Source organism: Ursus arctos, unplaced genomic scaffold (assembly GCF_023065955.2).
Source record: "Ursus arctos isolate Adak ecotype North America unplaced genomic scaffold, UrsArc2.0 scaffold_30, whole genome shotgun sequence".
In the NCBI taxonomy this organism is placed as follows: Eukaryota; Metazoa; Chordata; class Mammalia; order Carnivora; family Ursidae; genus Ursus; species Ursus arctos.
Window position 1 is genome coordinate 8,038,510 of NW_026622986.1, and position 20,322 is coordinate 8,058,831.

General features: G+C 37.6%; 1 protein-coding gene and 1 long non-coding RNA gene across 6 annotated transcripts in view; both read left to right on the forward strand.

Moving 5' to 3' along the window:
- Positions 1–20,322, forward strand: part of ZNF438 (zinc finger protein 438) — a 172,107-nt gene that overhangs the window by 111,941 nt on the left and 39,844 nt on the right. The gene's annotated exons all lie outside the window — the stretch shown is intronic.
- Positions 1,043–19,146, forward strand: LOC130542150 (uncharacterized). Its single transcript, XR_008956502.1, has 2 exons — positions 1,043–1,834; positions 2,278–19,146. It is a non-coding gene; the product is annotated as an uncharacterized LOC130542150 (long non-coding RNA).

Sequence of the window (20,322 nt, forward strand, 5' to 3'; positions counted from 1 at the left end):
GGGTGTCTGGAAAATAGGGAGAGGTTGGTAAAAGGGTACAAACTGTCAGTTGTAAAATGGGTAAGGTCTGAGGATCTAATATATGCCCTGGTGACTATGGTGTATCATTCTGAAATTTGCTGAGCTAATAGAACTTAAATGTTCTCGCCAAAAAAGAGAGGGATTACATGTGTGAGATGATGATGTGTTAATTGACTCGATGGGGGGATACTTTCACAATGTATACATGTATCAATCACTACTTTGTATACTTTAAATATCTTGCAGTTTTGTCAACTATACTTCAGAACTGGAAAAAAAATTGTGATGATTTAAATTCTTTCATTGAAAGAATCTTCTGGTAACTCACGTGTTATCATACATCTTATTTATCCTACAAGACCTTTTTTCCACAAGCAAGACTTTAACTAGCTTTTTAAGGACAGAACCTTTATGTATCTAAGCAAGCTGTTCACTGTGTATACCCCAGAAGTAGTCACTAAATAAATAGTGAAAAAGTGCTGGACATTGCTGCTCTAATGATACTGTGGGACACATTTTATTTGATCAGGGATTTTTAATAAAATTTTATACTTTTTTGCAAACATTTACTAAATAGATAAGTGTTCTTATTTGAAGTAATAGTGACTCCCACCTTTTTGACCCACCAAGATAATAACTTTCTCTTGTCCAATTACACTTTATATTTATTTAATGTAGCTGAGAAGTATGAATCATAATTGATGTATTATATTTATTCCTTAGTTCAAATTTTTTAAATTATGAAAATTTCTATTTACTGGAGCCATATTACTCTAAGATTTTGATACTTTTTTTAGTGATTCCCTTGGATATTTTCAGTTCTAGAATATACGAAATTTTAATCTTGATTTTTGATACAAAAGATACGTTGAATACAATAGCTTCAGTTTTAACTCTATTAATTTAGAATTGGCTTAACAAAAACAATGTTTACACAAAACTTCTTTAAAAGATACTTTAAAATTTTATATATATATATATATTTTTTTTTTTTTTTAAGATTTATTTGAGAGAGAGAGCACATGTGCCTAGTGTGGGGAGGTGCAGAGGGAGAGGGAGAGAGAGAATCTCAAGCAGACTCTGTGCTGAGTGTGGAGCCCGATGCGGGGCTACATCTCATGACCCTGAGATTATGACCTGAGCTGAAACCAAGAGTTGGCCACCTAACTGACTGAGCCACCCAGGCACCCCTAAAATTATATATATATATATAAAATCATTTTTATCAAGAATACTCTGGGTGAAAGGATAATGTGTTTCTGTAGATCTAAGTATATTTTACAAAAGCACAACTAAAGACTTTATTTAAATCAATGTTTTTCAAAGAGGAATGCTGTATTAGTTATTAAAGATAAAGTTCCTCTCTGCTCCCTTTATAAAATATGATTCTCCATCCAACATGCTACCAAACCTCTGCTGAAAGTCTTTCATACTGAATAGATTTTTTTTTTTTTGTTTTCAGTCTGATCAGATTTGAAAGTGCCTGCTGCTGTCTTCTACTGTATTTTTGCCTCTTTTTCTGCCTGTGTTTGTAGGAGGCTTTGTCCTGAACAGGGAGAGAAGGATGTTTTGACATACCAGATTCTTCTAGATGCATACTGGAGAACTAGAGGAATCTGGGCATTTGCTGAAGCACAGTCCTCTTGTCTCTTCCTAAGCACCCATCAGCTCTTGCCTTCATTAACTCTAATGTTCTTCATCTTTCTCTCTAGAGATTCATGCTGCCTGCTATCTGTAACCACTTTAAATATGACCTTTCCTCTTTCTTGTGCCTGTAGCCTCAGCTGAATCTCCTTTCCCACTCTTGCTCATGGTAAGTGTGTTATAGGAAGGCCTTAAGTCTTTCTGCATCCAGTGTGTCTGAGGCATGGGTAGAATACAGAGCGTTCCAGGACCTTGCTTCTCCAGAAGTGCTTAGTTGCACCTAGGGAGCCTCAAGAACTAATGTGAAAGAAGATCCAGCCAGGCACACTATGAATAAGAATAAATGTGCCTGCCATTACCTTTATTTTGGTCATGAAGAGAGTTTCAAAAATCTCTTTGCATCCCTGTGGTTATCACTGCCTTTTATATATGCCGTAGTCGTGTGGATATATTGTGCTGTGGCTATCAAAATTGGAAGAAGGCATGATGTAACAGCATGGCCAATATATAATAGATTCAGGCCTGTGGTTTGTGATGGTTTCTATGACTGCATAAGCCACAGCTCCTTCTATAATACCTTTGCCGTACTTTTTTTTTTTTTTGCTTCCTTAGGTCATACAGTCAGTGTCATTAATTTGGGATGGAAAGCACCCTCATATCATTAACACTACCTCTTACAAGTTTGAAAATGATTCAACGTGCAGTATTAAGAAGAAAAGGGTTTCACTGTGCACTCCTGGGTGGCTCAGTTGGTTAAGCATCTGACTCTTGGTCTCAGCTGAGGTCATGATCTCAGGGTCATGGGATGGAGCCTGTGTTAGGCTCCATGCTCAGTGTGGAGTTTGCTTGAGATTCTCTCTCTCCTTCTCCTTCCCCCTTTGCCCCTCCCACTGTGTTTGCTCTCTCTCTAAAAAAATAAATAAATAAAATCTTTTTTTAAAAAAAAGGAAGAAAAGTGTTTTTATTCAATAAGAGGATCTGTGATGTAAAGCTAGATGCAAGGTGAAAGTGAAGAAGAGTGAATAGAAGTAAGGACTAGGAAAAGAAAACTAAAGGAAAAGTTATTTCCTGACATTTATCATTTCAGGTACTAGGTTTGGACTTTGGGTTCTATTCTTTGGAAATATAAAATGTCAGCCCAGAACCTTGAGCATTTTATTCAGTTAGAGATTTTTGATGTATTTTTGGAGTCTGATTTTTCTGTTACCAAGTAAAGGTACAGATGGCAATGATTTACTAGCAGCTCATGGATAGTAAGTGTGATGTGCCGAGTGTTCATTACATAATAATCAGAATCAAAAGTTGAGCATATCTTTGGATTTGTAACTTTATGTTATTCAGTAGTCATTAAGTTATATCCATGTACATTTACTTTGAGAAATCTTAGTACTTACTGAAGTATAATAAACTTTTGTATTGTACAGTAGAATAAGGCAAATCTTTGTGATTTTGCTTAAGATCCCAATACTGTGTGTTTTGTTCAAGAAATGTGGATGTGGCCTTCATGATATACAAATATTGCTATGTGTTTTTCTCCTAAGTTTGAATTTTTCTCCTAAGTTTTTCTCCTGAGTTCAGTTATCTTTTCTAAGAATTTGAAGAAAGTCATGTTTTATTTTCTGGACATCTTGAGACATCACATAATGAAAACATTATATAATTTGTGTGTGTTGATGTAGTTGTCACAGTTTTCAGACTTGCCTCATATGGCCTACTTTAAAATAATCTTTAATGCTTACGACTTCCCAGAGTATCAATTTCATAAATGAAGTTTCTTAATCATAAAATTTATTTTGGTTATATCAAATGATAGGATTTTTCTTTTAGAAAGTGCTTGGGCAAACTAAATTTTAGTACTGATTGTTTGAAGTAACATTTTCACATTTCACTGTGTACTCCTTATTAATTTTTTTATTTGCAGGGTGTTTTGCAATCCTTTATTTGCACCAATAAGATAGATATGAAACTAATTAGGAAACCTAGAACAGCTACATTTTTTTCCTACTTTGCTGTCCTTAGAGTTTTTTTAGAACAGATGTGTTTAAGAGCAGTTTCAAACTGAGAACTTTATTGTGCATACTTTTTACCATTAGGGTAATATGGAATGGAATGATGTACACTTAAAAAGATGAGCACCCTCTTAAACACATCAGAACAGCTTGGGTTCCATTCCAACACTGTAAATTAACTAGACCTAGGAGACATGTATAGAACACTTCACTCAACAAGAGCAGACGACACATTCTTTTCAATGTATATGGATCATTCTCGAGGATAGACTGACTGTCTGTTAGGCTATAAAACAAGCCTCGGTGAATGTGAAAAGGATGGAAATCATACAAAGTATGTTCTCTGACCACAATAGAATACATTTAGAAATAGGTAACAGAAGGCTATTTGGGAAACACACAAATATGTAGAAATTAGACAATACATTCTTAAATAGCCAGTGGGTACAAGAAGAAATCACAAGGGAAATTAGAAAATACTTAGATATAAATTAACCTAAAATACAACCTATCAAAATTTATAGGATATAGCTCGAGAAAGCAGTGTTTAGAGGGAAATGTGTAGCTATAAATGTCTGTGTTTTTAAAAAAGATCTCGAATCAATAACTGAACCTTCCCCTTTAAGAACCTAGAAAAGAGCCAACCAAAGCAGACAGAAAGAAAAAAAATAAAGGTTAAAGCATAAATTTAAGAACTAGAGAATAAAAAATAGAGAAAATCATTGAAAGCAAAGGTTGGTTCTTTAAAAGATCAATAAAACTGACAAACCTTTAGACTGACCAAGAAAAAAGAGAACATTCAAGTTAGTGAGATCACCAATGAAAGAAGGTACATTACTACCAATCTTACAGAAATAAAAAAGGATTATAAAGGAACACTAGAAATAATCATATGCCAAAATATTATCAGGTGACTTAGATGAAGTGGGCAAATTCTTAACAGACAAAAACTACCAAAACTAACTCAAGAAATAGAACACCTAAACTGACAAGTGATTGAATTATAATAAAGTTCTCACAGAGTTTAAAAAAGCCCAAGCCCAGATGGCTTCACCTGTGAATTCTGTCAAAGCTATAAAGAAAAACTAATACCAATGCTTTACAAAGTCTTCTAAAAATTAGAAGAGGAGAAAATACTTTCCAATTCATTTGATTAGGCCAGTGTATCCTGATGCTGAAGCCAGACAAAGACAACACAAGAAAACTACAGACCAATATTCCTTATGAATACAGATGCAAAGATTGCCAACAAAATACTAGCAAACCAAATCTAGGAACTATATATAAAGAGGATTATAAAAAAGGCCACGTGGGATGATTTTATCAGAAATGCAAGATTGGCTTAACATAGGAAAATCAATGTAATACATTAATAAAATAAAAGCCACGTGATCGTCATTTAATAGACACAGAAAAAGCATTGGAAAAATCCATGTTCCTTTTATGATGAAAACATTCAACAATGTAGAAATAGGCAGGAACTACAAAAATTCCACAGCTCACATCATACTTACCAGTGACAGATTGAAAGCTCTCCTCCTAAGATCAGGCGAACATAAGGATGTGTTCTCTTGGCACTTCTATTAAGGGCATTTAGGCAAGGAAAAGGGGTAAAAAAGCTCCAAATCGGAGAAGCAAAACTTTCTGTATTTGCAGATGGCATGATCTTGAATATGGAAAACCTTAAGGAACCAACTGAAAAAACTTAGAATTAATAAACAAGTTTTAGCAAGGGTAGAAGATACACAATCACTATAAAAATCAATTTTATTTATGTACACTAGCAGTGAACACTCCAAAACAGTTGCATTTATAATAGCATCAAAAAGAATAAATACTTAGCAATAAGTTTAACAAAAGAAATACAAGACCTATATAGTACAGCTTATAAACATTATTAGAAAATAAAGACAAATAAATTGAAAGGCATCTTATGGTTTTTTAATTGAAGTATAGTTGATGTACAATATTATATGGATTCAGTTGTACAACATAGTGATTCCACAATTATATATATTATGAAATACTCACCACAATAAGTGTAGTTACCATCTCTCACCATAAAAGTTCTTATAGTTATTGACCATATTCCCTATGCTGTACTTTTCATCCCTGTGATTTATTTTACGATTGGAAGTTTGTACCTCCTAATCCCCTCAAATTGGGAGACTTAACATTGTTAAGATGGCAATAGACCTGAAGTGATCAACAGAGTCAAAGAAATCTCTATGAAAATCCCAGTTGCCATTTTTTGTACAAGTTGACATGCTGATCCTAAAATTCATATGGAAATGCAGGGGACCCAAAATAGCTAAACCGGGGCGCCTGGGTGGCACAGCGGTTGAGTGTCTGCCTTCGGCTCAGGGCGTGATCCCGGCGTTGTGGGATCGAGCCCCACATCGGGCTCCTCCGCTAGGAGCCTGCTTCTTCCTCTCCCACTCCCCCTACTTGTGTTCCCTCTCTCGCTGGCTGTCTCTATCTCTGTCGAATAAATAAATAAAATCTTTAAAAAAAAAAATAGCTAAACCAATCTTAAAAAAGAAAACAAAGGAAGACTCACACTTCTCAATTCCAAAACTTACTATAAAGATATAATAAACAAGACAGGGTGGTACTGACAGAAGGATAGACATACAGGTCAATGGAATAGGATTGAGTACAAAATAAACCCTTACGTCTATGGTAAATTGATTCTCAACAAGAGTGTGAAGACATTTTTGTGGGGAAAAGAATAGTCTTATCAACCAGTGGTCTTGGAACACCTGGGAATCCACATGAAAGCGAATGAAAGGGGACCTGTACCTCACACTAGATACTCAAAAATGGATCAAAGGTCTAAATGTAAGAGCTAAAACTGAAACTATATAAAACTCTGAAAGGAAAACGTAGTTTGAAATCTTTATGACCTTGGATTAGGCGATCATTTCTTAGTTTGACATGAAAAGCATGTGCAATAAAAGGAGAATAAGTTCAAAATGAAAACTTTTGTGCTTTCGAGGATGTTCAAGTGGAAAGGCATCTCACAGAATGGGACAGCATCATATATCTGCTAAGGGACTTGTACTGAGAATATATAAAGTACTCTTACAACTCCGTAACAAAAAGAAACCCCAATTTTCAAGTGAGAAAAGGATTTAAATAGATATTTCTCCAAAGAAGATAAACGAATTGCCAGTGAGCACCTGATAAGGTGTTCGACATCATAGTTATTAGAGCCATGGTGATATACTGCTTCATGCCCATCAGCATGGCCGTAATTTAAAAAAATGGACAAAAAAAGATTCAGTAAGTATATGTGGAAATCGGAAACGTCATCTATTACTGATGGGAATGTAAACCGACAGCCGCTTTGCCAAAGTCTGGCTATTCCTCAAAAGATTAAGCATAGAGTTATCCTGTGACCCAGCCTATATCTATATAGAACATACCTGTTCCATTCCTAAGTATATACCCAGGAGAAATGAATATGTCCACACAAAAACTTGTGCACAAATGTTCATAGCACCATTATTCATAGTGGCCAAAAAGTGGAAACAACCCAAATGCGTATCAGTCAGTCGATGACTAAACGCAAGTGGTATATCCATACAATGGCTTATTATTTGGCAACAAAAAGGAATGAAAGTACTGGTACATTCTGTAACATTGATGAACCTTGAAAACATTATGCCAAGTGAAGAAAATCAGACACAAAAAGGCCATATAGTGTACGATTCCACTTGCACGAACTTTTCAGAATAGTTGAATCTATAGAGACAAAGTCGATTGGGATGACTGCTAATGGGTATGAGGTTTCTCTTTAGGGTGATGGTATAGAATTAGATGGTGTGGTTGTTGTAGAACTTTGTGAATATACTATAAAACACCGAATTGTACACTTTAAAAGGGTGAATTTTGTGGTATGTGAATTTTATCACAAATATAAGTAAATAAATATTAATTGAACTCCTCCTAGGTATTCTGTTATTGTGCCGGATGTTTAGGGTACCAGGTGAACACAAAGGGATACGACTGCTGCCTTTTGGAACTTCTTGTGTATTGAGGATACCAGGCATTCTCTAAGTAAAATTACATTGGTGGTAAGCGCTCTAAGGAAAAAGGTCCAGGGTTCACTGAGGTTATTAATAGGAGCAGCTGAGCCAGACTAGGTCGGACAGTTCTCCTAAGGAGTCGGTCCTGCCTTGAATCCAAGTTATCCAGAAGAAAAGCAGCATTACAGGGAAAGGGAACCAGCATGCCTGAAGACCCTGCCAACTGAGCCACGTGGTATTCAGGAAACTGAAGGAAGGCTCGTGTGGCTGTGACACAGAAGGTGAGGGTGAAGAGTGCAGGATGAAACTGAGGAGCAGGCTGAGGCTAGACCGTGCAAAACCTCACGGTTGTGCCGTGGCGTCCATTGGTTTTCATTCTGGAATGGCACATTCTAATTGATGTTTTGAAAACATGACTGTGGCCATGTTGGTTAGAGAAGGAGCTGGAGAGGAAGCAGTTAATAGAGTATTCAGTGGTCTCTGCAGAGAATGACGTAGCACCTGGCAGCATGTGGTTGGCAGTGGAGATGAGAAGGTACGGACGTATCGAAGGGCTTTTTAGGAGATAAAATTGACACGATTTGGTGAAAACCTAGATCTAGGAAGTGAGGAAGGTGTTGGACTTTTCCCCATGAATGGGTTGGAGGGCCATTGCTAAGCCAGAGAGATTCCTTCAGTACATACTTTGTTAATGAACAACTTCAAGTACTATAAAGAGATTTTTTTTTTCTGTCAAGAAGTAGCTCTTTCATCCTATTTCTTATGTTCCATAAATGATAGACCGGTGATGGGTATTAAGGAGGGCACATATTGCATGGTGCACTGGGTGTTATACGCAAATAATGAATCATGGAACGTTGCATCAAAAACTGGGGATGTACTGTATGGTGACTAATATAACAAAATAAAAATTATAAATAAAAAAAAAAGAGAAAGAAATAGCTCTTTCTTACCAAGGCAGTCGCATCGTATAGAACTATGCCACTGACTGATAGCAAATATTTTGGGAAAGTTTAAAAAAATGTTTGAGAAAATTAGACAAATAATTTTTATATATTTGCCAGATGAGTTTTTCTCTGGGAGTCTCTTTTGTCCTAGTCTACATCCTCAGTGTCTTATTTTAATGTACTTGGCCTTGCTGATGATCCCCAGTGCTGTAGAGATCATCTGTCATTTAGGTTCCTTCAATTTGATGTAAGTAATGGAAATAGACTCTGAAATAATTTTTTGGCAAGTAACTACCTTCCAGTGAGGAATAATTGGAATGAATTCAGTTTTAGCAATTCTTATTTCCTTGGCCAGCCAAAGTCTTAAAATGTCAAGTTCTTCAAAGATGTTTTTATTCTGCAGTTATGTAGAGTGGTAGTGTTTTATTATAATTTCTAAAAGCCACTTTGGCAATTTAAGACTACAGTGAAATAAATTTTAGTCTGTACCCTAAAATTGTTTTTCAAATGACCCTTGAAGAGTTAGTTATTGGGCATCCACTCAGATTTGGAATGTCAACACACAGACCCAACTGACAAGTCAAGGCCTGGCAAAGAAAAGAGATCATACACATGACTTGTGATTTCAGTTACGTTATACTCTGTTACGAGAAAGGCATCTCCCTTTTTATTAGTATTTTACTGCTAATGTACAAGTAATAAGAGAAACGTTGTAAATCTATAAAGGCCATTGTTCACAGCAAATCTTGAGGCAAACTGAAATTAGGAGAATCAAGGGTCATTTAGAGAAAATCATAACGACCTGCTTTTTTGCAAACGTCTTCTCGGGCATTCTCACCAATGTCTGTTCTTATCAGCCAGCATACACACAGGAGGGAGTCAGGGGTCATTGCTGCTCATTTTTACGGGAGAAGACTGAAGCTTGAATCCACTTGAGTCAAGTTTCCATTTTTCTTGCTGTCAATGTAGGCTGAAGCTTAGGCTTAGCTCTTTATTTATCGCTATATTACATTGTTTTCCATACATGCCTATTTCATTGTACGTTTTAATTTCTGAAAATTGCCGTTTGTTTTTCATTTGTGCTTCTTCCACTGTGCATTTTAATTTCTGAAAGTTGTCATTTAAAATGTGACCTTTAAGAAAAGAATGGGGAAATTTCTGAAGTTAGGACATTTGTGGTTGAGAGCAGAACCCAATGCCTGTCTTAAACGTCAGCTTCACCATATACTAGCTGTGTGAGCTTAGATAAAATACTTAACCTCTCTGTGCCTAGTTCCTCATTTGTAAAATGGTGATCATAAAATACCTATCCCAGGACTATGGTGAGAATTAAATGAATTAGCACCCATTTAAAATGCTTAGAACACTATTTAGGGGCACCTAGGTGGCTCAGTTGGTTAAGCATCGACTCTTGATTTTGGCTCAGATCGTGATCTCGGGATCCTGGGATCGAGCCCCCAGCTGGGTTCCATGCTAAGGTGGGGAGTCTGCTTGGATTCTCTCTCTCCCTCTCCTTCTGCCCCTTCCCTGTTTGTGCACTGTCTTCCACTCTCTCTGTCTCAAATAAATCTCTAAAAAAATGTTTAGAACACTATTTGGAACATAGTAAGCTCAAAATAAATGTTAGCTGTCACCGCTGTTGTTACACCAATAAAATAGCTCTGTAACTCCCACCTGCAAAGTAAGATGTTATAATTCAGTTATGGTGGTTGTTTTTGTTGATTTTGTTTGTTGTTTGGGCTTTTTTCTGGTGGAGTGAGTACAGGGTTACATAGCTAGGAAGTGGTATAAACCAGGCTTATTGGAGTTGGTTTAGGTTAGGAGTTAGACTGTGGTTTACAGGCCAGTTTGGGCTTGTTTTTGTATGGCTTGCAAACTGAGGATAGTTTTTACATTTCTAAATTATTGAAAAAAATCAAAAGAAGATAATGCTTGTGACATATGAAAATTGTATTAAGTTCCAGTATCTGTAAATAAAGTTTTATTGGTACATAGCCACATTTATCCATTTACATTGTCTGTGGCAGCTTTCATGCTGCAACAGCAGGAAGGAATAGTTGTGACAGAGGCTGTAAGGCCCACGAAACTGAAAATATTACCTATATGGCCTTTTACAGAAAAAAATTTCTAATGGCTGGCTTGTGGGATTGTTAGTTATATTGATTTGATGAATGAACTCCTGCCTTGTACACCGTCCTGCTTTGACAAAAGATGTAAGCTTGCATAAGAAAGCATATGACTTTAATCAGTTATCGTTGTGACTAGTGAAGTTTTGTTTTGTTTTGATTTGATTTAGAGAAAGTATAACCTTCCACTTTGGTTAAAATTCTGCTGAAAGTGGATAGTTCGTGAGTAGACTTAACTGTAGTAGATTATGTGAGTGTAGACATGCCAAAAACCATACATACTCAGTAAAGTGTATTAAGATTTGGATTTCTCTCAAGAGTTGTCAAAATGGAAGTCGGCTCTGTGTGTGTGTGTGTGTGTGTGTGTGTGTGTGTGTGTGTAAGGATATTCGCTATCTCATAATTCTTTCTAAAAGATTCTTGAAATAAAATGAATTCTGAGAGAATCTGCTAATAAGGTCGAGTTTTCTGTGATAACATACCTTAAGACTATATAATATTGTAATCCCATTTCAGAAGTTACTTGTGATTATTTTTTCCGGGCTTCGGCTTTGTGACTCAGAGCCTAATATTTATAAGACAGCCAAACTCTGGAGGCTTTTGACAATTTGCTTAGAGAACATATGCTTTGATTTTGTCAGACCGATGGTTTAGGCAAATAACTTTTTCTTCTATCCTCACACTATTTTTAACTGTGATGTGGATCTTTTTTGGTTGGTTGGTTCCATAATCTTTATTTAGGATCTGTGTTGCCCTTGAATACCTATAAATCTCACAACTCCTTTTATTTAGGTTTATATCTTTCAAAGTCTGTTCATCAAATACTTCTGGAAGACTTCTCCCCCTCCAAGGCCCTGGGGCCAATGGGAACAAGACAAACCTGGACCCTGCCCTTGAAAAGTTTTGAGTCTGTCCGTAAAGAGACATTAAATCAGAATGAGTATGATCAGTGTTGGAGAATTAAATTGTACATTGGGAGCTAGGCTAATTGAACCTAAACTGTGGAAGAAGTCAGAGAATATTGCTTCTTTATAGAAAATTTTTTTGAGTTTTGTGCTGATTTTGAAAATCCATCCTTAACTACATGTCTGTTACTAAGCTGAAATCATGTTAAGTTGAGCCAAAAGTATCAAAACAAGAATTTTAAGAAATTACATCTAATGTCCCTCTTATTGATGTAGGCACAATCTACTAATTGCTATTTGTTGTAGAAATTAATTAGATGGTTGATTGGTGAATCTTGTGCATTTGATCTTGACAACTAATTTATTGATAGTAATGGTCACTGTGAATTTGGAATGAGGAAAATACAGAAAGTGAAAAAAGACTATCATTTCATTTGTTAATTTACTACTTGAAAATCAAAATATCAGGGCACCTGGGTGGCTCAGTCGGTTAGGTGTCAGATCCCTCAGGTCATGATCTCGGGGTCCTGGGATTGAGCCCCATGTCACACTCTATGCTCAGTGAGGAATCTACTTGAGATGCTCTGTCTCCTTCTCCCTCTGCCACCCCCCACCCTGTGCACATGCATTCTCTCTCAAAAAATAAACAAATAAATCTTAAAAAAAAATCAAAATATCCATTTTTCTTTCTTTTTTTTTTTTTAAAGATTTTATTTATTTATTTAACAGAGAGAGAGACAGCCAGCGAGAGAGGGAACACAAGCAGGGGAGTGGGAGAGGAAGAAGCAGGCTCATAGCAGAGGAGCCTGATGTGGGGCTTGAACCCAGAACGCTGGGATCACGCCCTGAGCCGAAGGCAGACGCCCAACTGCTGTGCCACCCAGGCGCCCCTCCATTTGTCTTTCTTAAACAGATACTTGTTTTTAAAGTGGAATCTAGGGTTTTTTCCTCTCTTTTAGGACAGTTATTTATTGTTTTTATTATTAAAAAAGATGGTAACGTGGTTATATATGCACTGTATATCTGCGTGCAAACACATATGCACACACACACACACACACACACACAACATACAAAGATAAAAGGGAAGTTCTACTAACCTAAAGTCCCAAAGGCAACGACTGTTGATAATTTGTTGTTTCTGTGGGAACATACCTTTTCTTTTTAAGACAAGTGGGATCATAGCATACCCACTGTTTGACAGTTTGCTTCACGTAAGATTATTTCATGGATAGTTTTCCCTGCGAGTGTTTATTGAGAACTAGCTGTCTCTCTAGATCTACTCATCCTTCTCGTTGTTCTTACTGTTGATAATGTTGTCTTAAGTAGTATATTCACAAGGTCAAATAGTCACAAGATTTACAAAGAGCCCACGATGGGAAGTCCTTCTTCCTCCCAAGTGTGCCTTGTACTCTCCCAGTACTCTTCTTTCCAGAGGTAGCTGCCCTGAGCAGTTCCTTCTCCTTTGAAATCGTCCTTTTATTTTTATATGCCTTTACTTAGACTAAAATTAACTCCCTGTCCAGTCACTTATAGGGAAACTGAATGCTCAGTGAATTTACAGCAGCGACCAACTGACTTTGTAATATCAGTGTTGGAGATTGTATACCAAAATAAGAAAAGGTTTCTCATTAGCGGTGTTTCATTTTTGGATCTCATGTAGTGTGGTTGTTAGAGGATATAATCTATAGGTATACAATCGTTGCCAGCATTTCAGATCCTTCAACTGTAACTGCATATCCCCAGGAGAAGGTCCTGCATGTGGGTGGGAGAGTACTGCCTCGTGTTGTGAATACAGACCCAAGTCCTGGGAGCCCGAGAATAAATGGCCTTGCTGCTTTAACCTCAAAGCTCATTGAGGAGTTCACAGCTGAACTGTGAGATACCTATGGCTATTTTAATCTAGAACCACTCGGGTTAACTTGATTCTCTCAACTCAACTTTGGTAGTGCCAGAGCCTGGGGAGTGGGGAGGAGGTGGCACTTGGTTGACGGAGGGACAGACTCACCCCTGCCAGAGCCAACCTGGAGCTGAGAAGATGTTATTTATTGTGGCACTTTCCCTGTAACACTATGTCTTTTGTCAGCTGCTAATATTAAGGTAGCCTCATGAACAAATGTTACCTAGAAACCCCCTGCCTCTCTGACACACTCACCAGAGAACATGGGGTGATATGTGTGTGGGGAAATAGAAATGAACCAGATCATGGGTGCCTAGGTGGCTCAGTCAATTAAGCATCTGCCTTCAGCTCAGGTTGTGACCCCGGGATCCTAGTATCAAGCCCCACATCAGGCTCCCTGCTCCGTGGGGAGTCAGCTTCTCCCTCTCCCTCTGCCCCTCCCCTCTCCCTGCTCATGCTCTCTCTCTCTCTCAAATAAAAATAAAAAATAAAATAAAATTTTTAGAAATGAACTAGATCCAGTCTTCAGGGTAGCTATGTTCATAGCCTATGGACGGAGGAGCCCTAGATTAGTACTTCCTGTTTATAGGCAGTATTTAATTTTGTACAAATTATGTTCCCCCAAAAATACATCATAGTTTGTAATGCTGTGTAAGATGATATTCTATCACCAGCAAACTACTAAAGCATTATATAATTCCTTAATACATCGTTTCTTTTGACACAGATATATGTCTAGTATAAATAATGTGTATTCTGTAAATATTCTTTATTTGTTTTTAAGATTTTATTTTTCTGAGAGAGAGAAGGAGAGGAACAGAGAGAGTACAAGCAGGGGAAGCGGCAGGCAGAGGGAGAAGCAGGCTCCCTGCTGAGCAGGGAGCCTGATGTGGGACTCGATCCCAGGACCCTGGGATCATGACCTGAGCTGAAGACAGACACTTAACCAACGGAGCCACCCAGGCATCCCCGTAAATATTCTTTAATTTGTTTTTTTTTTTCTCACAGCTGAACACATATATGCCTGGCTAAAATCCAGCATGCTTCCAATAAAGGTTAAAGATTTGCCCACATAAAACACTTTGAATGATTGCCACTTTTGCCTAAATTTATGTTGCTTATAAGATTTATTCTTTTGTTGTTGTTGTTTAGAGGGAGAGAGAGAGAGCACAAGTGGGTGGGGCATGATAAAGGGCAGAGGGAGAAAGAATCTTAAGCAGGCTCCACACTCAGTGTAGAGCCCGACGCAGGGCTTGATCTCAGGACCCTGAGATCATGACCTGAGCTGAAATCAAGAGTGGGAAGCTTAACCAACTGAGCCACCCAGGTGCCCCAAAACTTATTCTTCTTAATACTAGTATAATTACATTTACTTTTTTAAAAACTGTGGTAAAAAACATAAGATTCATCAACTTAACCACTTTGTACAGTTCAGTAGTGTTAAGTATATATTCACATTGTTGTGCAATCTCTATAACTTTAGTCATCTTGCAAAACTGAAACTCTATTCCCATTAGACAACAAATCCCTCTCTCCCCACATCCCTCCAACGGTTGGCAACCAGCATTCTACTTTCTGTTCATATGACTTTCATCACTCTAGATATATCATTTAAATAGAATCATACAGTATTTGTCTTTTTGAGCCTGACTTATTTCACTTAGCATAGTGTCCTCCAGGTGCATCATGTTGTAGCAAGTGTCAAAACTTCCTTCCTTTTTAAGGCTGAATAATATTCCATTGTATATGTACACTATGTTTTATTTATCTGTTCATCCATCAGTGAATACTCATGTTGCTTCCTGGTTATTGTGAATCGTGCTGCTAATGCACATGGGTGTGTGTGTATTTTTTCAAGATCTTGCTGTCATGTCTTTTGGATATATATCCAGAAATGAAATTGTTGGATCATATGATCCTTCTGTTTTTAATTTTTTGAGAAACCATCATACTGTTTTCTAAAGCAGTGGCACCATTTTTCATTCCCACCAACAGTGTGCAAAGGCTCTAATTTCTCCACATCCTCACCAACACTTCTTTTTTTCTTTTTTTTCTTTTTTTGATAATAACCATCCAGATGGGTACGAAGTGACATCTTGTTGGGTTTTATTTGCATTTCTCTAACAATAAGTGATATTAGGCACCTTTTCATATACTCGTTGACCATTTATATATCCTCTTTGGAGAAGTGTCGCTTCAAGTCCTTTGCCCGGTTTTTCAACTGGTTATTTGTTGAGTTGTAGGAATTCTTTGTATATTTAGAAATTACTCCCTTATCAGATATGTGATTTACGAATATTTTCTACTGCGTTGTAGGCTGCCTTTTCATTCTCTTGATTATTTACTTTGATGCACAGAAGTTCTTAATTTTGATGCAGGACAAATTGTCTATTTTTACTTTTATTGCCTGTGCTTTTGGTGTCGTACTAATCACATTTACTTTTCATCTTTTGAGCTCCACTAATTTTTCTAAACTAATAACTGCAAAATGTAATAAAATGTAATAAAATGTTGAAATGATTATAAAACAGGGATGGCTGCCTCCGTGTTAGCTGCCAGGCAATGCCATCATGCACTAGCTGGAAAAATTGTTTCATCAGTTCCTGTGAAAATACGCGTTTTGAGTACAGGGGGCAGTTTGGGATGTGGATGTCTGAACTACAGAGCAGTAGGTTGTGGGAACATGGTCAGATACAAAAGATCAGGGAAGCACTCCTAATCATATCCTTTGAATTGGAATCCCTACATGTCCACAGTAAGCCATTGTAGAAACCCTTGCAAAAGAAAACGGTTCTCTGTTGGCCTTCTGCATTCTGATTTTTCTCAAATCTTTCTAGTGTGGTACTTCCTCATAGTCCCTTAACACTTCTAAAGAAAGACAATTAGAAAATCTTACTTGAAAACTAACTTTTAAATTTAAAGAAATAAAAGATCCTATTAAAGTATTTAATTTTAGGGGCGCCTGGGTGGCGCAGGCAGTTAAGCTTCTGACTCTTGATTTTGTCTCAGATCATGATCTCAGGGTTCTGGAATCCAGCCCCATGTCCAGCTCCCCGCTGAGTAGGGGAGCCTGCTTGTCTCCCTCTCCCTCTGCTCACGTTCTCTGTCTCTCTCTCTCTCTCTCAAATAAATCTTTAAAAAAAATAAATGAGTAAAGTCTTTAATTTTAGTCACCTTAAGTTTTAGTCAACTATTGCAGTTGATCAGTAAAATCATTTAACAGTGAGTCGGTAGTCGCTGAGACTGTTGAGGTCTCCTGTAAGTGTCTTTACTAACTGCAAGACAGTGTGCGAAGAACTAGTTCGTAAATGGTTTTCTCTATCTTCTGAGATAAAGAAACCGGAATTTAAGTGATTTTTCTTTTCCCTTCGCATGCCATTTCTCCTTTTAAAACAATGTTGCCATTGTTCCTTTTCCCTCCCACTTCCTTTCTCTTTCTTTTGTGATTGCTGCTTAATTCATCTTTCCCCTGCCCTTTAGTCTCACACAGATGTTGATAGTCCTTCTTGCCTCACTTTTCTTCCCACCCACCCAAACTCATCATTCACTATCCTCAGCCGTCATCTGTCCTCCAGCATTTGTGCGGTTTAAAAAGGGCCTAACGGAGTCTGCGTGGGTAATCATTCCGGTTTCAGGGCGCTCGAGGACACACACGGCAAACACTTCCCACTTGCCAGGTCAAGCGGCTTCCTCTCCCACCTGGAGCCCAGGCCAGCTGTGGGTATTGAGGTGGGAACCTGAACTCCCAGGAAACTCTTAAGCTTAGATGTTGCCTCTGGACCATGTTGTCCTCCAAACACCCAAAGCAGTTCGAGTTTCGGAAATTTAAGCAGGAAAAGGAGCTACTGAGCTATCCCCCCCCACGCTTTATTTTCTTTTAGGTTTAAATGACTAGTAATAGGAGCAAATCCCTAGTTCACAAAATAGGAGAAGTAGTAGACCACAGAAAACAAGTGGAGATAAACTGTCCGTGACAGATAGACTATGGGCTCCATATTCTGCCCATGTAGAGTTTTTACTTTTTAAATAAAGCTTTGTAAGAGAGCATTTTATGCAAAAAGATTCCGTGTATGCTTTTTAAACTTTTTAGTTAACTTGAAGTGGGTGAAAATTCAGGTTTTTCAGTGGTTACTTTGTTCTACTAGTCCTGTGGTGAATCAGATTGCTATATGAGAGGATGCAGTAATCTTATTTGGGAAGTTTTATTCATTAACAAAAGGTACCACGATAAATTTAGCTTGGGTCACAGTGTTTAATTTAATAGTATTACAATAATAACTACCATAATTAGTTTCAGATTTGCCTTCCTTCCCAGAGGACAAGAGGTTTTTTTTTTTAGTTTTCTGATGCCTATTTAAAGCATGAGAATGACAGGAAAATTAATGTCATGACCTTTATAGCCTGTTTATGGTTTTCTGTGTTGTACCCTAAAGGATTTAGGGAGTAGTATACATCTAAAATAAACCACTTAGTACGGACAAGTAAAAATTGGGTTAATTGGGTTCACCTGATCCTCAGCTGGTAGCACCTCAGTCAAGACATCATTTCATATTAGACAAAGGAGCGCCATTTTTACACTATAAAATTATCCTTTAAACTACACCTGTACATTCTGTGGTGTCTTGCAAAGAGAAACATTTTTAAAAGGCTAGTTTTCCAAATATGTAGGATTTTTTCCTCCTTTTATTTTATCTGGTTTGTCTTTTTCAATTAGGAAATCACTGTGTCTTTTCATTTCATAGCAAGAATGTACTGACACCAGCTAATGGGCGACGGTCCGTGACATTAATACCCACTTCCTTTGGGTGATTCTGGGCAGCAGCACTTTCTCTTACAACTGACTCTTTTTTCCTTTTCTAGTCTGTCAGGGATTTTCCATAAACAATCACCTTTCTAAATCCTTGAGATGTGAAACTTGGTTTTCATTTTATTGTCAGTGTTGGTATATTTCAGCAAAGAGCGGTATTTTTATATTCAACTGGAGTTGAGAAAAATATCTAGGCATGCTAGAATCTTTGAAGCTCTTGGATAGTTGACTGAAAAATTCCTGTGGCAATTTTTGCAAAGAGCGCTTTAGAGGCATTTTCGTATGTTGTTGGGTAAGTCAGTATAACTTCTTTGAGTGACAATTTGGTAATATCCATAGAAATTTTAAATTAACCTAAGACACTCCTTACTGTGCTTTCATCCCATAGATGGACTTGCAAAGATACAGATATAAGAATGCACACTGCAGCTTTGTTTGTGAGAACAAAAGACTGAGAACAATCTCATTGTCAGTCAGCGGGTGGATGGTTAAGAAGTTGTGGATCTATGCAATGAAATGCTATGTAGCCTTTAAAAAGAATGAAGAGGGCGCACCTGGGTGGCTCAGTCAGCTGAGCGTCTGACTCTTGATTTCAGCTCAGGTCATGATCTCAAGGTCATGGGATCAAGCCCTGCATCAGGATCCATGCTCAGCATGGAGTCTGCTTGGCCCTCTCCCTCTGCTCCTCCCCTCCCCCCGTCAAATAAATGAATAAATAAAATCTTTAGAAAACTGAATCTTTAAAAAAAAATAAAAGGAATGAAGAGAATCCATAAGTGCTGATACAGAGAGCTCTTGAAAATATATTAAATATATTAAATGAAAAAGAGTAGCACGTAAATCTGCCCTGATTTGGGGAGAGGAGAAAGTCTTATATACGTACGGGCTGTTTCTGAAAGGAGACCCACATAGGTGCTGAGAGTTATTGCCTCTGAGGAGGGTATAGAATGAGAGTGAGGCTTGTTCATTTTTGCTTAGCTTTTTCCGTGTTGGCGATAACCATTTGATGATAACCTAAGTATTAGACAAATGCCATTAGGGGCATAGAATAACAAAAATTTAGCTGATGCTGAAAAGGTGAATCTGTGTCTAGAGTGCTCCAGGGAAAAAACGAAAGTTTGAATTATTGGAAAAGAGGAAGAAAAGTCACAGAATCATTTGTTAAGCAACCACTCACACACCCACAGGAACATAAAAAAATATGGATGAAGTTAGCAGGAAATAGAGCAGTGATGTGGGTTTTTTTCCTTTAATTGGAACAGTCATTGTAAAGCTAATTGATGGGATTTTAATTTAATGCAGACACTATAGAGGAGGAAGAAAAAGCTAAAGATGGGAGGAGGGCTGAGAGAGAAATGGCCCTTCCTGTCAGTGCTGCGAGGAGGTGAGAAGGGAAAAGACGCAGCAGGTAGAACAGAGTCTGTTGAAAGTGCACCAATTGGTCTATGGTGATGAAACCCAAACTCCATGGTGCTTGGCAGCAAGTAAGATTTAGGAGAGAAAAAGAATGTGAGGAATCCAACATGATCTTGAAATTATACCAATTTGCCGTAAACCTACTTCGTTTAAAGATGATTGCATCCCTGAATGTAGACAGGAGAAGAGCAAGAATGGCGGAGACGTGATTATTTCAGAGTAAGGAATTAAATCTAAACTGATTGAAAAACACCACCAGCCAGAATGATCCAAGGGAGTGAAATAATGAACAGTTTCACAATATGTGTCTATATCATGAATGTGTAAATGACAGTATCTTTATTTTAAGCATTTCTTTTCCTGATGAGTGTCATTTATTACCAAGTGGTGCAGTTCTTTTTCGCATTGCTTTCATCTTCGTCATAATGGTAACCTCACTGGTCTGAGCAGCTTCATTCTTTGAGCCTTGAGAATCCAGGCGGGAAATTCCAAGGATGCTCTGGTTGATGTAGAAAC